The sequence below is a fragment of the Periplaneta americana genome, chromosome 1 (assembly GCF_040183065.1).
Source record: "Periplaneta americana isolate PAMFEO1 chromosome 1, P.americana_PAMFEO1_priV1, whole genome shotgun sequence".
Lineage (NCBI taxonomy): Eukaryota > Metazoa > Arthropoda > Insecta > Blattodea > Blattidae > Periplaneta > Periplaneta americana.
Genome location: NC_091117.1, coordinates 86,561,966 through 86,582,487, shown reverse-complemented (window position 1 = coordinate 86,582,487; position 20,522 = coordinate 86,561,966). Strand labels below are relative to the sequence as shown.

Genomic DNA, 20,522 nt, shown 5'->3' with positions numbered 1-20,522 from the left:
TTATACATCCGTATTTTGCACATTTCTTAGCTGATTTACTCGCCCCTTCACCCACTTTCTCCTAACATATTGAATTCCTCTCATTTCTCTCTGCCAGCATCCAATCAGAAATCCCTCAGTGATTGTTGAACGAATTCCACAGTGTATGTTACCATATTCATTTTGCTCGTAACAGTGGTGTCAGCGTAATGATATGGGTTTAGCCCCAACTCTTGTCAAATTATCTATTTAAATGACTTTGCTATTGGAGCTGGTTAACAGCCGCCTCCAGTCAGGAGAGACGCTATTATGTCACTGTTATATAATAGTAGAAAGAGATCTAGATTCAGACTGGCTACATCTGCAAGACGGCCGTCTACGCAAACCCTGAGTTGAGTGAATGAACGTACGGTGGCGTGATTCGAGACACACGAGAGGTAAGCACAGCACGCATGTGCCTTCTGAAATTCCACTCTGATATCGTTACCTTCGATTTCTTGAATTCTTAGTTAGTCAATCGAAGTATGAGTGAGAAATATACTGCAGAAATAAAGTAACGGTGTTTAATCGCAATATGCATTTTGAAGTGTTTGTAATAGCTGATATTTAATACGATGTTCAAGAGTAAAATCTAATCTACTTCAAGCACACACAAACATAAAAGATAGTAAATTTAATGCTGAAATTCCGAATCAGAGAATACATGTAGAATAATAAATGCTATTGGTTCTCGATAAATGTTATATGAATCGATAAGTTCGAAAACCAGTTATCTCACTCGAAACTAATTTTTTTATTCGACCATACTATAATTCGCTAAATACATGTAACGTAACTATCTTAATGACATACATTAAAGTACTTCTTTTCATTATGTTATTGTAACTATCGATTTCCAACTAAGCATATGCGATATTGATTAATATCGTGCACGCAACAACCCGCAAGCCTTGAGAGTACCAATCTAAAATGGTATTCCCTAGTTTTGAAAGTGGCATTGATCGAATCACTCAAGTAAACATTAATCCAACTTCAAACATTTCACTGGGAGCCATTTCCCAGATAAATTTCACAAACTGGACAATCAACAATGTGTATTTAATATAAAATAAATTCTCTTTATGTTAATTTTAATATCCTAATAAAATGAGTTCATTTCCTGTATTTTAGTGTGTTGCTTTGAGGTTAAAATCTTTAAATAAAACCCTGCAAAAAATCAATAAATACGGCGTACACTCCTGCCATCTGTTGCACTACTCGGGACACTCACACTCGTGCCATCTGTTGCAATAGTCGAGAACACGCTTAAAATACACACATACTCACCATTTCCTTATCATTAAAGTGAAAAGATAAAATATTTGTAAAAACTCAAAACTTTGACATTTAATTATGGCCGAACAAAAACAGTCGTATGCATCTTGCCTATGATAGTAATTAAAACGCTCGTATGAAAATTATGAAACTCTCTTACGTTCGTTTCATAAACATAGGTTCGTTGCATAATATAATACTACAGGAGAGACAAAAAACTAAATTTTTCAATCCCCATCTCACATACTGACCTTTTTCTTTTTTCACATTAGAACATGCTTAATTACTAAAGATTCTATCGCAGTTACGTGACAATATTATTTTATAAAATAATATTTTTAGAATTTGTAGACTTGTTTTGTAAAATTATATTAATAATAATAATAATAATAATAATAACAATAATAATAATAGTAATAATAATAATAGTAAACTGCCCCCATTGAGGGTAGCCCTTACGGACTCAGTATATCCCCAAAAAATTATTATACATATGTAAACATAGATATTAAATTTTAAAGAAGGGAAACAAAGAAAAGGACGTGAAAAATTACAATTGCTATTAATGTGGCACCATTTGATTAATTAGGATTTGGCAGGATTTTTTAACACAATTATCACAATGTCATTACTCAGAGATGTTGGCAGAGCAAACTGCCGTCGAAATTCTTCGAAAAAAGCTGGTATAGTCCCTCGAGCACCTATGAGCAAGCCGAATATCTCAACGTGAATTAAGGCATATTTCAGCTTGAAATAGTTGACTGTAGGCTCACAGATCGACTTCTTCTCAAGGTGGACCTCGGCTGACTGATGACATTCTACTTCAAAACGTATCGTGGGGTCCACAATGATGCCCTGTTTAGTGTCAGCATTGTACGCTAAAATATCTACTCGTCTCGTTGACCCATTTTCAGCTAGACAGGAAATTTATTATTCTACTATCCAGCCCTTATTTCTTAATGCGGCAGCAATTTTGGATCTTACAAGATGATGTCTAGAGTTCCTCAAGAGCAATCCCTGTTCACAGAATCCCAAGACGTGTGCTAAAGTTTCAATCTCCGGGCAGCCATGTCTGCACCGGGTACCGTCGAGAGATCTGCCGGGAACGGAACGAACAGCTGCTAATTTGCTGTCATTTTCAGGCTAGATATCCATTCACTAGTCGAAAGTCCTTTCTTGTTTGCAATCCAACTGTTGGCGGCTGTTACTTCGCTATACATCTAAACACCTTTTCCCCGTCCTGAAAGGGTCTTCCATGATTCATATTCACGACCTCATGTAGTTACTTTTAAATAGAATAATTTTAAAGAAGAGGAACTATTAATTATTTTTAATTCAGAATATGAATTAAGTATATGTCATACAGACATCAGATTACAAAACAATATTAATAATGTGTAACTTATGCAGTAATCGGCTATAGAGTATTCAAATCAATACTTAGTAGACAATGTGAATGTGCACATACCATATATGGATATTTGTTACTGTAACGGTATCAACAACTAACAAATTAAATATGAAAAAGCTGTATGAACTAAACAAATTCTCTAGATTCAGAAATCTTCTTCTGGAGCATGATTACAGTCATAGAAAGACTAAAATTAATTTGGGATGTGTTGCAGAAGTTTTATGACATCTGCGATTTTCTTTTGGTTTATGGGAAATTTTCAAGAATGAGCTGTCCTTACTGGTAGTGGAACCACTCTCAGACAACTTTTATTATACATTACAAATATAAATTGGCATAATCCGATAGTGAAAGTAGCTACTTCAACTTCACCAGGTGCCGAGATTTTCTAAGTAAAACAACCATGAAATTGCAGTTTCTCATTTCTTGTTTCTCCATATGAGCATTTTGATAGCACAGTTTTCTTATAATTAACGTTCGGACAAAGTAACTGTATCAGGATAGGCTGTATAGGATAGGATCTTCAGACTAAGTAAACACTACCCTCTTCCACTAGCTAAAACTCTACCTGCTGGGAAGAGCGCTCCACATCCCCTAGCTAAAACATCAGTGAATGGACAGTACAGCCGATAGGAACTGAATATAGCCTACGTCTTACTACTGTCAGCTGGGTTCTCGCGACAACTACAGTAGTTAATGTTAGTAAACAAAACGCACGAACCAACGATGCCTATCCTGATACAGCTACTTTATCCGAACCTTACTTATCCAGCCACTAGTTTTTGAAATTAAGTACCATATTTAAAGTCGCCTCCTGTACAGTAAACTTCTGTGACTTTGTTGATGATTTTATCATTGTAGCACACTGCAGAGGAATGTATATACGGTCTTTCGTTTGTATTTTTATATTCACGACCCCAAAATCGCGGTCATGTGGGTTAAACGAATGTTCAACTAGTGGGGTAAAGTAGTGAATCTCATCGAAGCGACCAGTAAGAGACATTAGAATCTCACTACAGTGTGGTTTCGATTCTGCCCCGGGCAGCCATCAGAAAAGATATAAAGTACGTAACTTTAATAGAAGACTGATATAGCTACTCAGTTTCCCAGTTTAGTTAGAGAACAGGTTATCTCCAGGATATGGCATCTTTTCTAACTAAATAGAGATTTCACTGCTCAATAATTTCTATATCCAGTAGGAGGAGATGACGTGTTTACAGCCTAAGTGGTGTGTCTATCTCGGTAGAATAGAATAGGCTACTACATTTGTAAAAAATGACTGGTTTTCGGACTCATCGATTCTATTGATGAAATTGATTCCAAGGAATCTAATTGGTGGTACTGCAAAGCCAATTTGTTTGATTTATTTGTAAGAGCTATTTCATTTTTCATACAAATATTAATTCTGTTTATAGAGGAAATCCTATCTTCTCTATATGACCAACAATTCAACGAAAATCATCTTATTAATAACTCTAATAAGAGATGTATTCATTTGAATTTCATCTAATTCATGATTAGGTAACATATTATACTATAAAGTTATATTGGTCGTGTTTGACGTCTATTGGATTTGATTCAAGTGATGCATTATCATCCTACGCCTTAAATTTAGATTTGCAGTCTTCAAGCTCTCGTGCTTCTAATTTTACGTATAACTACGTTAAGGTATTGTTATGATCGCATTTGATGTTATTCGTAATACTTACATGAATTGTGAATGTCATGCGATATACTTAGGTACATTCATATGAGGCTTAAAAAAAGACTTACTTGGAGGTAGCAGTTAAAAATATTTGATCCCTCATTTCCTTATCGTCCCTAGGACTTTTCCATCGACTTTTTCTTTATTATGTAGGCCTATATGTGTATGAATTTCTATATGCATGTACAAACAGATCCATTTATATTCTGAGAGCTAGATATTCCGGATGTTTGTGACAAAACCAAAGAATGCACAATTTTTTTAACGTTTTCAGAGGTTTTATTTTGCAGATGAGATTCAACTAGAAAAACTCTCTGCCTAATAATGTAAAGAATCATTGCGTTAGAATATATATATATATATATATATATATATATATATATATATATATATATATAATGTACATGTATGTGTGTTTGTGTAACGTATGTATGCACGTGTGTGTATGCGAAGATTTCTCTTCCCTTTTTCGGTGCTTGATCTTAGCCCATTTTGTAATTTTTGTAGTTGACATTAGATGCACACATGGTAGAACTTCCTAACGAGGAAGCGAAACGACGTCGAACAACGAAGAGATATCCATACCCTAGAACGGTTTCGACCCTCATGTGCGTTATTCAGAGTTATTAAGCCATTGTGCATGTCGCATTTCTTTGTAGAGTATAGAATATAACTTATCGTTGTAAATATGTTTAAATCATATAGGGTGTGATATTTCTATTCAAGCTCTCAGTTATCTCTAGGATTTTAGTTTCACTAACATGAAATTCAACCTCTTATTCCAAAGGAACACGAAAATATAAATTTGTCATATGATGAAGGATGGGTGGAACGGAGAAAAATTCTCTCCGGCACCGGGACTCGAGCCCGGGTTTTCAGCTCTACGTGCTGACGCTTTATCCACTAAGCCACACCGGATTCCAGTTCCGATGCCGGATTGAATCCTCTCAGTTTAAGTTCACCTCTTACTTTCTCTTTAGTGCCGAACCCTCATGCACTATGTCACAGATGTGTGACAGTGGCACAATGTCCAATACACTACGTGCAGAGGTGCACTCATTGCGAGTGACTAAGTGGTCGGGATCCGACGGAATGAGCGCCGTTTTAAATTACAAAGTGGTTATTTACGCATATTATATTATTGTGATGTACCGAAGTACATATGATATTTTCGTGCAGGAATTCTGCATTATCATATGATGAAGGATGAGTGCACATAGTGTATTGGAAATTGTGCCACTGTCACACATCTGTGACACAGTGCATGAGGGTTGGCAACTAGAAGGAACCTAAGAGGTTTCAATCCGGCATCGGAACTGGAATCCGGTGAGGTTTAGTGGATAAAGCGTTAGCACGTAGACCTGAAAACCTGGGTTCGAGTGCCGGTGCCGGAGAGAATTTTTCTCCACTCCACCCATCCTTCATCATGATAACGCAGAATTCCTGCACGGAAATATCATACGTACTTCGATAAATCACAATAATATGAACTTGTCAACCACGCTTACATCTTAGGTCAATTTCTTTCCTTTACGTCTCTTTTCGGCTTCGTAGCTTCACCTTAACGATTGCTGAATATTCTCCAAACTGGAAGTGAGTAAGAGGGAAAAGCAGTTTTATACGCATAGCGTGGCAGAACCTCAGCACTAATTGGTTGCTGTTATGTAACATTTGCGCAAACGCCAGATGTAGATTATGAGATATTAAGTGTACGAAGTGGCATTTTACTACTATTGCAACATTGACACATGATAAATAAAACTTTATCTCGAGTTCAGTATGAATAAAGCCTGGAGAATAAGCTGTGATATGCACTTAGCTTAAGATAGAGATTTAAAGCAAATACACTGTGTTTGTAAGTGACTTCTACGATTTGGATATGTAATTATTCAGAATCTTAAACTATTAACAATAACTGAAGAAAACAAACAAGAAATTAATTGACGTACACAGTCATCACTCAAGTTTCATGCGAGCGCCACGAGTAACTGAAAACACATCAGCATGTTGACATTCCGCCACATGTAACAATTTTCTGTGCAATTTTCAGCCAATTTCAACACAAGCAATTCTGATCGTTCCTTCGACACTTCTTTGTATTATTGACTGTCGGAAACGTGCAAAGCTTCAAAGCAGTTCCGTAATTATTTGTACTAAGTATTAAGAAATGTGTGGAGAATGGTACTGCTTATTTCAAAACTTCGGAAGTGTCTTCATCTCTGTCCATTTAGAATAGACCTATAGAAAATATTACAATAACTATTACACTTTTACTAAGTCATACTACTTTTGACCAATAAAACGGTATGAATGTACGTGTTTCAATCAATCAGGGCTGTTTATCGCTGCAATTTTATCACTTGCCTTGCAGTTGTTTGTTTTTTATCAATTCCCTAGCATTTGGTTCTTTATTTGCCAACATTTCAAACTGAAAATTCTTTAAGGTAGTATAAAACATGCTTTGCAGTCGTCAATTGTTTGTCGCATAGATCGACTGAAAATGGCGACTTCGTTCAAACGTTTTGGTGAAGCTAACATTAGTGAAATAGAATTTTAGTAAGTCATTTAATATTTTATTGTATTAGAGTACTTTATTTCTTTTAATCTTTATATACTTTCTTTCAATCGTGTAGTAGTCAATTAAATCCTAATCGAGTTTTGATTTTCTGTAGATAAATCAAAATCTCTAGTGAGATTGCTGTTGACAATAACAATGAAAGACGGAAATTGGGGGCAAAATATAGCCTATTCTAAAAGATGCACGTAATCTCGCGTACAGATGATGGGTGGTTAAGTGGGTGAGTGGGTGACTAGATGGAGTAAATTAGCCAAATGACAATAAAGCTTAGGCTATATGACACCGTCGTAAGTAATAAACTTTACCAAATAATATTGTGGATGTAATTAAATCATAAAGAGGGTTTATTTTGAATTAAGATTTTACCTTCCCTTTATAAAGTCAGGATAGATAAATTTTTAATACTAATAGGAAAACTATTGAACAAGTTTATAGACATTATGGCCGTAATCATAGACATTCTTAGCGTGGGCTTCCGGTGGATGATCAGCGAACTAACGTTTTTCGTATTCATAAACCAGTGTTATCGATATGATATGATATGATATGATATGACATGATATGATATGATATGATATGATATATGATATGATATGATATGATATGATATGATATGATATGATATGATATGATATGATATGATATGGTATGGTATGGTATGGTATGATATGATATATGATATGATATATGATATGATATATGATATGATATATGATATGATATATGATATGATATGATATGATATGATATGATATGATATGATATGATATGATATGATATGATATGATATGATATATGATATATGATATATGATATGATATGATATGATATATGATATATGATATGAATCCTGTACAAATAACCAGTCGATAGCCGGGGCTAGTTTAGCACGCTTGTAGTGCGGGCTAGCAAAATGTCTATGAATAGCACCCTAAAATATGGTGACGGATTTTATTTTGAATGAACTATCAGAGAGTACGGTCGCTGGAAAGTATGGTTACCGACTGGTTTATTTAAACTTACAGAGTTTGGTTTCACGGATGATCTCGTTATCTTTGCAAATAACAAGGAAAACACAGTCCTCCAACGTTTTAAAGAAATTGGATTAACATTGAATGCCTCCATGTCACTAGTCTTAAATATAATTAATGGAAAACATGATGGATCACCTTTGTCCATTAACGCTATTTGCGAAATCCGCTCTATACTACATGAGACGTTTCGATATCTTGGAGTAACTTCTCTCACTAATTGATATTTGACGAACACCGTACAGCATATGAATTGAAAGAAAGCCTGAATTTTCCTGTCAGTAGCCTTCTACTTAAACCTGAACAAAAAATTAGTCATTAATCAGTTCATTACGCCATCTCTGATATATTGCTTTCAAAATTCTAACAAACTGAAAATACCGAAAACGTTCTTTTTTACTCTTGACAAGACGATAAAGAGTTCTATAAAATAAATTTTGCACTTCCCAACGGATACACCAGATGCCATGCTTTATTCTTCAAAAAAGTTCAAGGGCCTCGGAGTTCACAGAGCTCAATGGGAAGCTATAATTCAACAGTTAAGTTGTGTACTTGAAAAATCGCACAGTGATTATATAAAAACGCCTACATTACGAGACCTGAATGATGATAAATTGAAATATCTTACCTTGCTGGGAACTGTTGAAAAAGAAAACTGTATTTATAAAAGTCTTCAAGTTATAAGAAAACATTTACGGCAAAAAGAATTTAATAAATGGTGTTGTTTACGAACTCATGATAAAGATGTGCCTCTTTATTGTAAGTGTCTTTTTGTAAACAGATGTTTGGAAACACAAAAAGCATTAAGTAGTGCTGAATAGCGAACCGCTATAAATTACAAGGTAATGTTGCTCCTGATAGATCACTCCGTGGATGTAGTCAGGATGAAACCCACTGCAGTGAGAAAGAAACGTTGAGCCATGCCCTCGGCTATTGTCCACATGGTGAACTTGTGCGCAATACAAGACACCATCGCATAAGAAGTAAAACTGCAGCCGCTCTGTCTGGTAAGAATTACGAAGTTTTTGAAGAAGTGCACTGCCTTGCTACTGACGGGAGCACGCGGAGAGCCGATAAAATTGTCATTGACAAGATGAGTAGAAGAGGCTTCATCACAGACCGGGCGGTGAGATTTGAAATAGGTGTGGACCAGCCGGGAGCTGTTGACATCGAGAAAAAAAACCATACATGAACCAATGATACCATAAATGTAACGTTTACAATTTCTCCGTCATTGGGTTGATGATTGGAAGCCATGGCACCATTCCAAGACAGTTCTCAAATTTCAGTAAAAATTTCGCCATTCCAAAGCAAATTTTGTTTAGAGTAGCCCTTCTGTCTTTGAAAGGTTCTATTGTAATATTAAACTACCATTTATACAGTATGATCTGAAGACCAAATTATACTGTCCTATTATAATTTTTCTCAAATATCATTTATTAAATATCTTGGAGCAACAGTAACAAATATAAATGACACTCGGGAGGAAATTAAACGCAGAATAAATATGCGAAATGCCTGTTATTATTCGATTGAGAGCTTTTGTCATCTAGTCTGCTGTCAAAAAATCTGAAAGTTAGAATTTATAAAACAGTTATATTAACGGTTGTTCTGTATGGTTGTGAAACTTCAGAGAGGTACAGAGGTTAAGGATGTTTGAGAATAAGGTTCTTAGGAAAATATTTGGGGCTAATAGGGATGAAGTTGCAGGAGAATGGAGAAAGTTACACAACGCAGAACTGCACGCATTGTATTCTTAACCTGACATAATTAGAAACATTAAATCCAGACGTTTGAGATGGGCAGGGCATGTAGTACGTATGGGTGAATTCAGAAATGCATATAGAGTGTTAGTTGGGAGACCGGAGGGAAAAAGACCTTTGGGGAGGCGAGATGTAGATGGGAAAATAATATTAAAATGGATTTGAGGGAGGTGGGATATGATGATTTAGACTGGATTAATCTTGCACAGGATAGGGACCGATGGCGGACTTATGTGAAGGCTGCAATGAACCTGCGGGTTCTTTAAAAGCCATTTGTAAGTAATAATAATAATAATAATAATAATAATAATAATAATAATAATAATAATATCCATACATAAACGATAAGTTTTCTCCCTCTTTACATTTTCATCATTTGGAATACTGCGCTCTATAGTTAATACAGTATGTACAGTATGCTAAGTTAAAGAGGTTCACACCATTGAAAGCATTAAGGCTAATGTATTTAATAAAAAAAGAGCATCTTTTGCGGACATTGTGGAGTGTGACATTGTATGAAGCAGAAACATGGACATTACGACGAAGTGAAGAGAAACGACTAGAAGTATTTGAAATGTGGATATGGAGGAGAATGGAGGTGTGAAATGGACATACAGAATAAGAAATGAACCTGTGTTGGAAAGAGTGGGTGAAGAAAGAATGATGCTGAAATTGATCAGGAAGAGAAAAAGGAATTGGTTGGGTCACTGGCAGAGAAGTAACTGCCTACTAAAGGATGCACTGGAAGGAATGATGAAAGGAAGAAGAGTTCGGGGCAGAGAAAGATATCAGATGATAGACGACATAAAGATACATGGATTATATGACGAGACTAAATGTAAAAGATTCGAGAATGCTGAGTTTGCAGTGAAAGGCCTGCTCTTGGGCAGAATACTCTGAATGAATGAATGAATGAATGAATGAATGAATGAATGAATGAATGAATGAATGAATGAATGAATGAATGAATGAATGAATGAATGAATGAATGAATGAATGAATGAATGAATGAAATGTTCAGGGCTTACCTAACTCTGCCTCTTGATTTTCATTAATGTTACGGGTACCAAGTATTTAGAAACAAAGAAATAAGCTGAGTAGCGGCATTCAAATAGGGCAAAAATCTGTAAGATATGACGGCGAAAGCGTTAGAAAGAGTATTTACATCGTTTATTCTATGCAGGTAATTAGTCGCCTTAATGTACTTTAAAGGATTTGACTCAACCACATTGCTCCCAAGTTAATTCACATAATACTATAAAGCCCTTGTTGGGTTTATGTAACTTAGTCATAACTAATTATGAAATAAGGTATACTTCATCTTTCATGTTAAACATAGTAGTTTCTTAAGTAAGATCTTTATCCCCAGCATTCCTCAACTCAGGTTCTTAAGATTACATCGCACTAATCCAGAAGCTTGTGACACATGAATTATGTGAGGCAAGGAGTATTAAAGCTTTAACTTCATGCGTTCTGCCATCCATGCTCCATTCACGCGTTGAATTTCGAAGTATCCTGCTAGCAAAAATGTGCAAACACAAAAAAAAAAATCGTTTAAAAAGTCAGTGTTAAAGAAAGAAAAATTTGCTAAGTTCAAATGTCAAATCAAATTTCTTGTTCCCCTCTTTCATCCTTGTCTTTTTCCATGGCTTTTCTTCCTCTGTCTCATTTTCTTCTTCTTATTTTTGTTATCACTAGAACATAAATATGTATGTTAATTAGTAGTCCTAAGACTATTTGGAACCTCATATGTGATGCCAATAAGGCATCACTCATAAGGAAACTGAGCCAGGAGATAATGAAGTAGGGTAGCTAGTTCCTCCCCCCCCCCAATTGCATACATCGCTGTCTAACTACATATTACACTAATCAAACGTCATATGTATACAAACAATTGTTCTTGCTCTGACACATCGTCAAGTGAGATACTGCATGATAATAGATGTACAGACACAAAAATCACCGATCTCCTGCAGCGCGCTGAGTTGCGGTCTCTCCGGGGACCGCGTTCGAATCCCGACAAGGGCAATTTTTTATTACCATAACTAATTTTTATACATGTTACCTATCTTTTTTTTTTAGTTTTTTTAATAATGGAACGAATTATTTCCCAACTCTGGCTCGATTAGGTGAATAACAAAACTCTTGGGAGATAATGTTCTTCCAGAAATAAAACAAAGGTAAACAAACAAATTAAAGCAAAATAAAAAAATACACATGTGGACCTAATACTATGTCCACATGCCACCGGCGTCTATCACAGCGTGGCATTTTCGGGGCATTGAGTCCATCAGTTCGCGGAAATAGATCTGGTCCTCAGCGAAATGTTGCCAGGTAGCCAGAACTTGATCCCACAACTGATCTGGATTTTGAAGTGAGTGTCCTCGAATTTTATGTTTTATTTAACGACGCTCGCAACTGCAGAGGTTATATCAGCGTCGCCGGATGTGCCGGAATTTTGTCCCGCAGGAGTTATTTTACATGCCAGTAATTATACTGACATAAGCCTGTCGCATTTAAGCACACTTAAATACCATCGACCTGGCCCGGGATCGAACCCGCAACCTTGGGCATAGAAGGCCAGCACTATACCAACTCGCCAACCAGGTCGACAGTGTTCTCGATATTTGTCGATCATCCCCTTTTTCAACTCAGCCCATACGTGTTGGATAGCGTTCAAACCAGCTGTCTTGGGAGGCCAAGGTATGAGTTCGATCTCAGGCCTTCCCGGGAACGATATTTGAACGTTTATGGCAGTGTGCGCTGAGTGGTTATCCTGCTGTAAAATTAAATTTCCATCGGAATAACTAACTCGGGCTGGAGGAAGAAGCATGTTTTCCAAAATATGCAGATAATTCGGTGCCCCAAATCGGTCATCGATGCGATTTAGCACGCCAGAGCCATGCGAGACATCCATCTCCAGAATGATACTCTAAATCTTCCCGATCTCTGTCGTCGTTGGATATAGAGCCGACTATATCTGGTGCCGGGCTCACGAGAAACGTGGACGCGTGATTCGTCATCGGATGGGATGGTTGCTTCGTCGGAGAAAATTACTCGTCCTTAGTTGAAGCCCATTCAACCGGTTGCGAAAGCTAGGCTGTCGACAGCAATGAGCTGTATATAGAGCTCACTGGCAAACAGCATATTCCTCTGTTCTTTGGCCGCATCTCTTCGCGAACGATTATTTACCTCTCTCAAACGGTTGATAACCGTTGGAGAAGAACCAAGGAAGTTGGCCGCAGCCCTTAACTCAAAGGTGGGCAATGAGAAAGCTCGCTCTTTGAACTAACGGGATGAGCGCCTGAAAGAGACAAGAGTTGTTGACTTATCATAGTTTGTGCTGTATGACAGATGGCCCACATTAATTTAAAGCTTTACTGATGGACATTGAATGTGCATATGGTAATATTATGTATTTTTGTTACCTTTGATGGCTCAGTACAGTTAATATGTTAAATCGCTTTTTTGATTTGTTGGACGAAATAGCTTTATTCATAGAAATGAAAGACATCCCGTCCATGAATTTATTGATTCTAAATGGATAAATGAATTGGCATTTCTCATCGACATCACATCCCGTATGAATAAACTGAATCGTAAGTTACAGGGAAACAACATACTTATTACTCATTTTGAAGACAGTATTAATGTTTTCAAGGAAATGCTGGAGCTTTGGCAGCGTCAGATTTTGAAAGGAGAGTTAGCCCATTTTCCAAAATTGTCAACGAGATCATCTAGTTTGACACAAGATCAATTACAGGCATTTGCAGATATTCTGAGAGTCTAATTCAAGAATTTTCTATCAGATTTCGAGATCTACACGATTTATCACTGGATCTTAAAGTCTTCGCTGCGTCCTATTCAACTACTATAATAATAAAATTGATGCTGTTCTTTCTGATCTTCAGTGCGAGTTGCTTACAGTTCGATGTGCTAATGAGTTGAAGGCTAAATATGAATCATGAACAAACCTTTCACAATTTTATGAACATTTTTCGCAAAAAGATTTCCTAGATATGCACAAAATGGCTGCAAATTTTTGTCAATGTTTCGCTCAACATATCTGTGTGAGAAACTGTTCTTTCTAATGAAGATAAATAAATCTCCAAGAAGAGATACTCTAACTCATGAATATCTATCCCACTGCAGTTCTTCGAATTTCAAGTGCAAGATCGATCACACCAAACATAATTCGTCTTATTCTGCGAAAAGAGACGCCCTCCTCATCATCTGCGGAATGAAATTTAAGATATGCAAGAACAAATGTTTTGTATATGATTATTGATATTTATTCATTTATTTCTGTATTTAATCTGCAGTTTGTTTGTCATTCATTGTTTATGCTGTATTCCTAACCAAGTTTTTGTGTACGTCTATGTATTGTATTTTCATGACTACAAAATAATATTAATTAGTCAAAAGAGTATTTAGTTATAACATCTGAAAATAATTTTTTTTTTCTTAACCTAATGAAATGTATATAACTAGACATATTTACATAGCACATGTCGTTTCTGTTTCCTAATCATAAGCTGATGAACTGAATAGAACTAGATATTAAGTACAATAAAACTGTTAAATGTTTCGATAAGCATCCCTTCCTTAGTTGTTACGTTTACTTTGGCGCTTTAGTTACGTTGTCATTGGCGCTTAAGCTAGCCCTTATAAACAATAGTTGACGCAAACGTAATCCACCGACGCGACATATTGTGTTCACGTTGCGTAATTCCGTCCTTTCACATGAAGATCAAGATGAAATGTTGGTTCATTCTGTAATCTTTCTTCTTGTTGGTCTAAATAAGTGATAAGTTGATAACCTATTGTTTTGACTCAAAACGTTTGAGTATTAGCGTACCGATAGCGCAACCAGTCCCTTCCACAGCACTAATCCGCTTTCTGCTTTGTCCTGGACGTAGGCTGAAATAGCTGGAAATTTCCACGAGACGAGGTTCTGTTAATACTTCCTGTGACGCCACACCGCTCTCCCCTCTCCCCAACGACGCTAGAGCGCCATGTGCCAGTAGTTCCTATCTGGAGGATATGAACCAGTTTCGCGGGCCACTACTAGATCCGACTGGTTCATTAACACCGCGAAATGTTTCCTGTTTCGTGGCGATATCAAGCAGTGGATTATTCTAAGCCGGTTCATACAAATGCTTCCAAACTATCCTTGGCCTCTATTAAGCTGTGGACAGTTATATCACAGTCTGCTGTATACAGTCACGAAGCTTGGGATGATTTTTTGCATTTCTCGCGATAGTTGCTAGCCGCTTGGAGCGCTGTGAGTACTTGTAACAATAGATTGTCACTGCCATCGTGATCTAATACAGGCCATAAGGCAGATCATGTGACTCGCTTAACCCGATCACGAAGGGCGGCGTTTCAACCATAAAAATTAATTGGAATGCATAATGAATTACATATATTTCTCTAAAATGTAGTGTAATTGCATTAATAAAATTTAAAACAATGATTAGGAGACACTTCAGACATAATTCCTTGCGAGTTAATGTGTAATATTATTTTTGGTGTGAAAATTACGTTGTTCGTATGTGTAATGCCTGCCTTTATTTCGATTAAATATTGCGAAATTCTTGTACATTCATTTATACACGATTCAATAATTTTCAATTGCACCGCACGAATATTTAGATATGTTGAAATTATAGGTTATGTTTACTGTACGAGTTGCCCCTTTCTGTCTAATTTTAGTGGTCTCCAATGCCCTGTCACTACATATGTATGTTACGTCATATGGATATTATAGGTTATGTTTACTATATTTAACTTGTATTCCTATATTCGCAATTATACATTATAATTAAACATAATGTCATGTTGGACACCCGTCACATTCTATTTGTCTGTATTTTAATTCTACAATTGAGTACTGAATTATTGTATTTATCTACTACCTAAGAGACAAAGTAACACAATCATACGTACACTAATTCCTTAGGAGTGGTATGGTAAATTTTCTGTCTACAATTAAGGAAGGTAGATGTGCTAAATTAAAATCACAATATAAATTCGTTTTTATTGAACCTCAAAATAGCTTCCATTCTAAACTTGAAATGTTGACGCGAATAGATTATGTTAAGATGTAAAATTCTCTTCACATTAAAATAACACAGTTTTGTAATTATTTCTGCAATATATTATGCAACAAGAAGAAAACGGAACTTATGGACAAATTATACTAAATAAAGCTTAGCAATGATAAGCAATAAAGTTATAATATAATATTTCACTGAGCTCCATACACTGAAATAGAAAACCCGAACAAACATTATGGCCTGGTCTAGATCGAAAAAGCATCGACTGTGCCGTATTTTGCATTTTTGTGAAAAGCTATGTAAACTGTGAAATGTTTGTTATCGGTTGTAATAACTGTAAATGGCTAAAATACAATAATTTGAATAATAATGTGGGATAAGGAGACGTTTGTAGTACTATGAAAAATAGGTTAGAGTTATCCTTCTTCCGAATGATCCAGGAAGGTGAGTTTATAGAATATAATATATATTTTATGAAAATAATATATAAACCTTATGTATTTCATATTTCAATAGTGGAAGGAAGGTGTTAATTTTTTCAAAAGAACACGATATCGAAAGTACAATACATTTTATGGTCTGCTAGGGAAAGAGTCTGTGATGAGGCGATAGTAGCGATCCTGGTGGTGAGAAACTATCTATGGATGCATATTTCAACTGTCTATGTTTGCATATTTAGTAAGTATTAAGCTTCGTGACTGTATATAGTAGACTGTGGTTATATTCCAACATTTCCTTGTGACAGGAGGGCGAATTGCAGTGACATGCAATCCTTCCTCCGCTTCTCTCTGTCTCTCTGTGTACAATAATATCGCCTAGGCCATTCATCTGATTTTATTCTAATGAGTATCTACGAGTCAGTTTATCTAGGAATCATCCACATGAAATATAATCATATTACTATAAAACTGGGATTTCCAACCGTCCAGAATTTGCGTGGACGATGCAGGGAAGGATTTTGGTCCAGGAAACATTTTTATCCTGCTCTGGATACCGGAATGTCCAGGGATTTTGATTTTATGCCGTCTGGACGAGCTGCACATGCAGCTAGATGGAGATGTATTATAAGATGAACTCAGCACCTTAAGCAGGCTTAGGCACTAATACCTCAACGAGTCACTACTAACCTCTCCTTAACTCTCCACTCCACCTTCCCTGGCTGAGACAGTAATGTTTTGACCCGATACGAGTAGACAGTAAGGTAAGCATTGCTCAGTGACGAACTGTATAAGGCGGACATTATAGCTTACACGAACTTTCGGCTCTCGCTGGTCGCCTGAAATCCATCACTGGTGCACAGTGCCTTACAGTGAATTTGTTTATAAGGCGGTGTAAGCGAAAAGGACATCGGCGGGGGTTTCTAAGTTTCTTTTCACTTCCCCTTTGCGCCCATGGCTAATCTTAAAAAATGTGTATGAACAGTATGTGGATAAAATTTAGAGTGCATTTTTTTCTGAAATCTGTAACATGTCGTGAATTACTGAAATTACTATGTCTATCATATGTAATGTCAATTCCAACATCTTAATGCCTTCTATAAATAATTTTCAGTTTACTCGATCATATCTTGACAGACAGAAACAAACTGTCTCAAAACCTGATCAAGACAGAGTTGCGAGTAAATTTTAATTTTGGAATATCACTTTCTGAAATTGTCCCGATTTTTAAGAAGGATCCTAATATCATTTCTACAGGAAAAAGTGAAAGGAAATGCAGGCTTAAGGCGGATTAATGATGATTTGTCATTAAAAACTTAATATTTTCCGTACATTGTTTCAAATTTTAATTGTGTTGTGTTGTGTTGTGGCTTTCACTGGAGGCTGTTAAATATTTTATATGTATGCATTTATTGTTATTTTATGTCAGTACTTTCTTGTAAGCATGAAAGTAAAATTTGAATTGCATCCAGGAATCATCCAGCAGAAAGTTGGCTTCCCTATATCAAACTGATGGGTCATTATTTGACATTAAAACCAGGGGCGGCTTTTGGGGTAGTGCCAGTGTGCCATGGCACCGCCAATGAAATAAACAAAAAATAATATCATAAAAAGCAGTTGTAATCGTTTATTTCTACACTTTTATTCGTATTTCATCTGAACGAGCGCGCGCACAGATCGGGACGCACTCTTGCAGCGTTTTTCCGAACTTTGGAGCTACATCTGTGTGGCACTCCTTACGCCCATATAACACTGTACAAAAGGCTACTGATTCTAGTTTATATACGTTTCTTATGGCAGGCTTTGAGCCGAATTCAGTTTGACTCAGTAGTTAATATTTCGCCCGCTAGAGCACAGTAATGCAGAGATTTCGCTAGATGGCAGGGTTGTTGGAGACAACAACCCTGCCATCTAGCGAAATTAGGCAGAAATCATCAACCGCAGACTTGCACGAAAACACAAGTTAAAGTTCCGCGCCAAATGTTAATGTAATGTTGCCAATTCAAAACTAATGCACATAACTTGGATTTGAATGTGTAAAGTATTATCCGTTTAACTATATTGAATGCAGAGATAGTCATGGTTCTTTTTAGAAAGATAAATATTTTTTCATATTATGTAACACTGTTAATGTTGTGTAATATTTGTTTTATTTTGCGGCAACTAAATATCGCTACACTGTTGCTATAGTATTGATGCTTTTGTTAACGATACATGAGATCTGTGCTGGACATGAACATGTGTTATTCAGGCTGCTGCCTTGGATTCATCGGCCTCTTAAATGAAATGCAAACGTGTTCGTTTATTATTTATATCACTGTTTATCTCGTGTGTTTTGCCAGTAATTTTATTAGTTATAAAATTTATTTGTATTTGACTAACAATACTGTGAAAGTTTTGCATTATCTGTATCTGTAAATTTCGTTATTAGTTTCGGAAATGTTATTGGAAGTGTTACTAGATACATTATTAACTATACACCTGGTAAAATAGCTGGTTTAATTAATGTGTTTTATTTAACATAATGTAAACGTGAGCTGCGATTATCAGTTTCACTAGGGTAATTTGCGTAAGACCTTTTTTTCATTTTTGGCACCACCACCAGAATGCCTCACCGGCCGCCACTGATTAAAACACAATTACATTAACTTCAAGAATACTAGATTTAAACTATGTTGTTAAATTCTTAGTGCTGAAAATGTGATGTTTTTGTTCTTTTAAGACCAATTGCCCAATCACTATCATTCTTGTACTAAAATGTGAGTTTCTTAGGATTATCTTCAATGAAATTCATTATAAATTAATAGCGTGAAAGTGTAACATAAATATAGAGCCAGAAAGAAACATATCCCACTAATACAGATGGCCTTAAACTTTCGTTAATCATAATAAACACAATCATTTTTTATTTGCCATAAGCACCAAGTAAGTGCTATGGACATAGTCAATATACAACATATACAATAATTAAAATGTTATATTTAAAGGAATATTATAAAATTCTTCAAGACTATAAAAGGGATTTTGTATAAACCACTAATATAATTTTGTTCTAAAAGTGTTTAGTCTCTCAGGGCCATATTCATAGACATTCTTAGCGTGGGCTTCCGGTGGATGATCAGCGAACTAAAGTTTTTCGTATTCATAAACCAGTGTTAGCGATATGATATGATATGATATGATATGATATGATATGATATGATATGATATGATATGATATGATATGATATGATATGATATGATATGATATGATATGAATCCTGTCGATAGCCGGGGATAGTTTAGCACGCTCGTAGCGCAGGCTAGCGAAATGTCTATGAATAGCACCCAGTTAGTGGGCCTCGAGAGGTAATCTGTTAAACAGGTTAATGGCATAAATTTTGTACCAAATCTTGGAATGGAATGAAATTTAACTGAGAGGGGCACGGATGGCCCAGCACTGCGACCAATTGAGATCTATTGCGCTAATCCTCGATATGGAATGAGTTGCACGCCACAGATCTCATACGCGCACCGCTCTAACCACATGACTCCCTTAACGACCGGTCCCTACAGCTGACAGAATCCATATACCATTCCTGCTTCGGCAAATTCCCCCAAGGCCCTCCCTGTCGCGACATGTCGGTCCGAGGCCAAACTCCTCCCCCGGGAAGGTCCGCCTCGGGTGCAATTGCAGAAGCCATCGAACTTCGCTGAAGTACATTCCACGGATGCCACTCGAGAGTGTTAGCAGCTTCGGGAGGCCGCCTGTAGAGTGATCTGAAAAACTATAAACGGGACGATGAGGAAAGGATGATGGGGGAGGAAAGGAAGTGGCGAAGATGAGTGGGGTTCCAATCGCCTGATAAAGTTACCTGATAGGACTGAGGGATAAACCCCCGAGAAAACCTCACCCAGGCAACTCGTCCTGACCGGGAATCGAACCCGGGACCGCTGGGTTCGGAGTTAGACTCGCTAATTACTCAGCCACAACGGTGGACGTACCATATCTTACTCTTGAATAATCTACCATATGACACAAGATGATGGTTAGTTCTTGTAGAATAAGGGTATATATTGGACTTGCAATTAAAATAGTTTAAATTGTTTTTAGTTCTTAGCAAACAATGGAAAATGTACAGATTAATAACTGCAATTATGCCTTCAGCAATAAATAACGTCTTACAATGACTGTTATAACTGGAAAATGTAAGAATTCGAATGGCCTTCTTCTGTAAAAAAAACTATCTTCGATACAACGCTACT

General features: G+C 36.5%; 1 protein-coding gene across 1 annotated transcript in view; it reads left to right on the top strand.

Moving 5' to 3' along the window:
- Positions 1-318: 318 nt before the first annotated feature.
- Positions 319-20,522, top strand: part of LOC138697945 (alkaline phosphatase 4-like) — a 120,956-nt gene continuing 100,752 nt past the window's right edge. The window contains exon 1 of the mRNA XM_069823571.1: positions 319-416. The gene's annotated coding sequence lies outside the window, so the exon portion shown is untranslated. The remainder of the gene's footprint in view (positions 417-20,522) is intronic.